Raw genomic sequence first — 6,341 nt, 5'->3', positions numbered from 1 at the left:
GAACGACTTGGAATGGCAGAACAGCAAAGGATCGAGCACCAGGCTCAAGAAGCCGAACACCAGGCTCATGCTAATCAGGCGCAGGCAGGCAGGAATGAACAACAGGCCTATGTTAACCAACAACAATCTCAAAGGAACGAGAGGCTTGCTCAGCAAAACCAACAACAAGCTAATAGGAACGAGCAACAAGCCCACCATGTTCATCCGCCACCGCCACAAGCTCAGAGACAACCTCATCCGGTCTTTGTTGGAGAGAACGACCGAGCTAATGCGCACCAATACCGAGCTGGGATTCAAGCTCCACCGGTTCAAAACAACAACTTTGAGGTTAAAGCTTCCCTGCTCAATATGGTGCAGAATTCAAAGTTCCACGGTCTAGCCGGAGAGGACCCTCTTGAGCATCTAGATCAGTTTGATCGGGTTTGCGACCTAACTAAGATCAATGGTGTCTCGGAAGATAGCTTCAAGCTACGCTTGTTCCCATTCAGCCTCGGTGATAAAGCTCACCAGTGAGAAAAGAACCTCCCGAGGGGTTCTATACAAACCTGGGAGCAGTGTAAACTGGCGTTCTTATCAAAGTTCTTTTCCACATCACGCACGGCTAAGCTCAGAAACCAGATCTCAAGCTTCACACAGCACAACAACGAGAGCTTTAGCGAAGCTTGGGAACGGTTTAGAAGCTACACTAACCAATGCCCCCACCACGGCTTCTCAGAGGCATCCCTCTTGAGTACTTTATACCGAGGTGCACTCCCCAAGATCAGAAACCAACTCGATACAGCTTCAAATGGAAATTTTCTTGGGAAAGAGATCAATGCGGCAATGGAACTAGTCGAGAACCTAGCCATGTCTAATGATACTTATGGAGAAGACTTTGATAGAGTAAACCGTACAGAGAGCTCCAATGAAGAACAGCGTATGAAAAAGGATATCAGAGAGCTTCAGAGCAAGCTTGACAAAGTTCTGATGGCGACACAAAAGCCAATGCACTTTGTAGGCGAGTTTGATGAGCAAGGGCCAAGTTTTGACAATGTTAATGAAGATTGTCTAACTCAAGAGGAGCTGAACTACATAGGGAATCAGCAGAGATATCAGCGGTTTAACAACTACAACAGTAACCAAAACCTCTCATACAGAAACCCGAATGTAGCTAACCCTCAAGACCAAGTGTACCCTGCTCAGCAACAACAACAAAGCTATGCTCCAAAAGCTCCTTTTCAGAATTCCTTCCAGCCCAAACAACAGTTCAGTGGGCAACAGCACGGCTACACTCATCAGAATCAAGCGGCTCAGGGTAACAACTTCACCAGCCAACCGCAACATCACAAGTTTCCACCAGGGTTCAATCCGCAGCCGATGGGTAATCAGCGACAGAATCAGGGAACGGGTCAGAATCAGATGGGAAACGATGTCTGTGGGATATTACAGCAACTGTTACAGGGTCAGCAGAGAGTTGAGAGCCAGCACGCGACAATGCAGCAAGATATCAGAGAGCTTAAGCAGAATCAAGCCTCTAAATCATCCCGAGGCCCGGCTTTACCAGGTAAACCGGAGCCCAATCCCAAGGAGTACGTGAACGCCATCACATTGAGGAGTGGCAAAGAACTACAAGCTCCGAACCCTAAGACTAAGCTCATTGAGGCCAATGAGCAATTAGAGGGGGAGGCAGCCTCAGGTGATGCGTGTAAAGAAGCGGATTTTGAGAAAGAACCGATCAAGGACAAAGGAAAAGAGGTGGAAAAGACAACTGAGCTTGAAAAGCCATACGTTCCACCACCACCTTACCAACCCAAGATACCGTTCCCAGGGCGTTTCAAAAAGAAAATCTTAGACAAAGCCAAAGCGGTCTTTGAGAAACACTTGGAGAACACACAACTCACCTTACCCATTATAGATGCTTTCTTAGCTATACCACAGCTTGGGAAGTTTCTAAAGGATGCGATCCTCAACAAGACAAAGGAGCTCCAGGGTATGGTAATACTGAGCCATGAATGCAGCGCCATAATACAAAGGAGGTCTATACCAAGGAAGCTATCCGATCCGGGCAGCTTTACCTTACCGTGTGCTTTAGGTCACTTGAAGTTCTCAAACTGCTTGTGTGATCTAGGAGCTTCTGTGAGCCTAATGCCATACACGGTGGCGAAGAGATTGGGATACAAGAGTTACAAGCCGGCCAAGATCTCTCTTATACTAGCTGATAGATCGGTTCGCTTACCGGTGGGTTTGCTTGAAGACTTACCTTTAAAGATCGGTGAAATAGAAATCCCCACAGACTTCATAGTTCTTGAGATGGACGAGGAACCATTGGACCCTATCATCTTGGGCCGACCGTTCCTAGCGACCGCAGGAGCCATTATAGATGTGAGAGGAGGAATGATTGAACTACACATCGGTTCCGAGCATATGAAGTTCAATGTTAAAGAGATGATGAAGAAACCGACCATTGGAGGTCAGGTTTTCTATGTGGAAGTGATGGAGGAGCTAGCTGATGAGCTCCTGGAAGAGTTGAACGCAGAGGATCCGTTACAAGTGGTCCTTACACGTGAACAAAGCGAGCACGGGTACTTGAACGAGGAAAGCGAGGTGTACAAGCAACTTATGGACCAACCGAAGGAACTTGGAGCTGAGGCTAGGTTTTTGGAGCTCAAGAAGAGTGGCCTCGACATCTTAATCAGCGAGGGGTCCATGGGAACAGAGGAGACACCTCGGGATATCATGGCCGTGGCAACTCATATCGAGGCCGATGGTAGTCCGCGCGAGAACAAGGAAAAGGCCGAGGAAGCTGTTCCGGGCCAATGTAGCTTTGATGCCGATTGGAATGAGGCAGACGCTCCCCCTGTTGAGCTCAAGCCTCTACCAACAGGGCTCAGGTATGCGTTCTTAGGCTTGAACTCCACTTTCCCTGTGATCATAAACGATAGTTTGCTTGAACATGAAGAACATGCATTGCTTAATGAAATCAAGAAATTCAGGAGAGCAATAGGGTACTCCTTGGCCGACATAAGAGGAATCTCACCTGATATATGCACTCATCGGATCCACCTGGAGGACCAAGCCATGTCCTCTATTGAGCACCAACGTCGCCTTAACCCGAACCTCAAAGAGGTGGTTAAGAAGGAGATACTAAAGCTCCTTGAGGCAGGGATCATATATCCAATCTCTGACTCTCGGTGGGTATCTCCTGTGCACGTTGTGCCCAAGAAAGGTGGTATCACGGTGGTAAAAAATGATAAGGATGAACTCATAGCCCAAAGAACTATAACCGGCCATCGCATGTGCATTGACTATAGGAAATTGAACTCTGCATCAAGAAAAGATCATTTCCCTTTACCATTCATTGATCAAATGCTTGAACGGTTAGCCAATCATCCTTATTTCTGTTTTCTCGATGGATACTCTGGATTCTTCCAAATACCAATAGATCCAAGAGACCAAGAGAAAACGACATTCACTTGCCCTTATGGCACTTATGCTTATAGGAGAATGCCTTTCGGTTTGTGTAATGCACCTGCCACTTTTCAAAGATGTATGATGCACATTTTCTCTGATCTAATTGAAGAGAAAGTCGAGGTGTTTATGGATGATTTCTCCGTATACGGCTCCTCTTTCTCCGAATGTCTTGCTAATCTTTCTCAGGTTCTAAAGAGATGTGAGGAGCATAGGCTTGTATTGAACTGGGAGAAGTGTCATTTCATGGTACAAGAAGGCATTGTCTTGGGGCACAAGGTATCAGAGAAGGGAATAGAAGTGGACAAGGCCAAAATCGAGGTGATGGTGAACTTACAAGCTCCGAATTCTGTAAAAGGGATAAGAAGCTTTCTTGGGCACGCTGGGTTCTATAGGCGGTTCATTAAGGATTTCTCCAAGATAGCTAGGCCTTTAACTAGGCTATTGTGCAAAGAGGTGGAGTTTATCTTTGATGAAGAGTGTGAGGAAGCGTTTAAGAGGATCAAGGAGGCTTTGATCAGTGCACCAATTGTACAAGCTCCCGATTGGTCTTTACCATTCGAAGTGATGACCGATGCATCTGACTATGCCGTGGGAGCTGTCTTGGGGCAGAAGAAAGATAAGAAACTCCATGTGATTTACTATGCCAGCCGCACCTTGGACTCAGCTCAAGAAAAGTATGCAACCACCGAGAAGGAAATGCTTGCCATTGTGTTTGCATTTGACAAATTCAAGAGTTATCTAGTGGGATCGAAGGTCACGGTTTACACAGATCACGCGGCCTTGAGGTACTTGATGTCTAAGAAGGACGCTAAGCCGAGGCTTTTGAGATGGGTCCTATTGCTCCAAGAATTCGACATGGAAATACTTGACAAGAAGGGCATTGAAAACGGGGCCGCAGATCATCTCTCAAGGCTGAGGATTGAAGAAAAGGTCCCCATAGACGATGCTTTACCTGAGGAACATCTCATGCTGGTACGGTCTTACTTAGAGGTGGAAGAGGCCAACACGATCAAGGAAAGAAGCCTCCCATGGTTCGCGGATCTTGTGAACTACCTGTCTTGCGGTTTAGAGCCACCGGATCTTGATGCCTATCAGAGGAAAAAGTTCTTTAAAGATGTGATGAGGTATCATTGGGATGAGCCGTATCTTTACGTGCTTAACAAGGACCATCTCTATAGGCGATGCTTGGCCGAAGAAGAGATCCATCCGGTGCTACAAGAATGCCACGGTTCAGCGTACGGTGGTCACTTAGGTGCATTCAAGACGGTTGCCAAGGTTTTGCAAAGCGGCTTCTGGTGGCCGACTATGTTCAAGGACGCTGAAGACGTGGTAAAGAGATGCGAGGCTTGTCAAAGGCACGGTAACATATCCAAGAGGAATGAGATGCCCCAAAACCCAATCTTTGAGGTCGAGGTCTTCGACTGTTGGGGCATTGACTTCATGGGTCCCTTTGTGAGTTCATACGGAAACCAGTACATCCTTGTCGCGGTGGACTATGTGAGTAAGTGGGTCGAGGCTGTTGCATCCCCAACCAACGATTCAAAAGTGGTGGTAAAGTTTTTTAAAAGTATCATTTTCCCACGTTTGGAGTTCCAAGAGTAGTAATCAGTGATGGGGGAAGCCATTTTATCAATAAGACTCTTGAGAGTCTTTTAAGGAAGCATGGGGTAAAGCACAAGGTGGCCACACCTTATCATCCGCAGACTAGTGGTCAAGTGGAAGTCTCTAACCGACAGATAAAGGCTATTCTAGAAAGAACCGTGAGCTCATCTAGGAAGGATTGGAGCAAGAAACTTGATGATGCTTTGTGGGCTTACAGAACCGCGTACAAGACCCCCATTGGAACCTCACCGTTTAACTTGCTCTATGGGAAAAGCTGTCATCTACCGGTTGAGTTGGAATACAAAGCATTGTGGGCAGTGAAACTTCTGAACTTTGACATCAAGACTGCACAAGAGAAGAGGGTTTTACAGCTTCATGAGCTTGAGGAAATCAGGTTAGATGCTTTTGAGAGCTCTAAGATCTACAAGGAAAGGACCAAGGCGCTTCATGACAAGAAGATACACAAGAGAGAGTTCAAAGAAGGAGACCAAGTTCTGCTGTTTAACTCGAAACTCAAGCTATTCCCTGGGAAGTTGAGATCCAGATGGTCCGGTCCATTCAAAATTCTTGAAGTAAGACCTTATGGAGCGGTTGTTTTGAAAGGAAAAGATGGACAAGGCTTTGTGGTAAACGGTCAGAGGGTAAAGCACTACCTGGCATCAGAAACAAGAGAGGGAGCTACCTCAGTTCCTCTTCTTGAACCAGAATCAGCCTGAAAAGGTATGAACAGTCAAACTTAGTGACGTTAAACAAAGTGCTCTTGGGAGACACCCCAAGCTAATCCTTGTACATATTTCGCTTTTCATCTTCTTTTTCTTTTTACTTGAAGCTTTTTGAAGGGTTTGTTGAGTGTTTCAGGGGTTAGATGGTGAATCTAGATGATGAGAGTAAGAAAAGGCTTGAAAATGACACGGCCTGATGAATTAAGTCCTAGAGTGTACGTAGCCTCGGTATCGACCCTTGGTATATACATACCGCGGCCACCTTTTACCGAGTAAAGCCTGAGAACCTCGGCTAGACTCCTCGACTCGATTTCATCATAGCCGTGTCCGAGAAGTGTCATAGTGAAATGACTAAGTGTGGGGGAAGGCCACGGTGTAAACACCTCGGTATAACTATACCGAGGGGCAAAGTTCACTTAAAACAGTCTAAAACCTCGATCCTAGACCGCGACCAGTCTACACCAGAGCCGGACCGTTTAAACCCCCTGCACCAAGTGATTCTTTGTTAAAACAAGTGACCTTGGCATGATACCCTCGTGGTGGAGCATACCGAGGTGCCCAGTTTCA

General features: G+C 46.5%; 1 non-coding gene across 1 annotated transcript; it reads right to left on the bottom strand.

Annotated features, from left to right (window-relative positions):
• Positions 1-603: 603 nt before the first annotated feature.
• On the bottom strand, positions 604-710 carry LOC112087137. Its single transcript, XR_002899912.1, has one exon. It is a non-coding gene; the product is annotated as a small nucleolar RNA R71 (small nucleolar RNA).
• Between the last annotated feature and the right edge of the window lie 5,631 nt (positions 711-6,341).

This window comes from Eutrema salsugineum, unplaced genomic scaffold (assembly GCF_000478725.1).
Source record: "Eutrema salsugineum unplaced genomic scaffold, Eutsalg1_0 scaffold_9, whole genome shotgun sequence".
NCBI lineage: Eukaryota > Viridiplantae > Streptophyta > Magnoliopsida > Brassicales > Brassicaceae > Eutrema > Eutrema salsugineum.
Note: the sequence above shows the minus strand (reverse complement) of the source record. Positions and strands in the feature narration are given on the sequence as shown.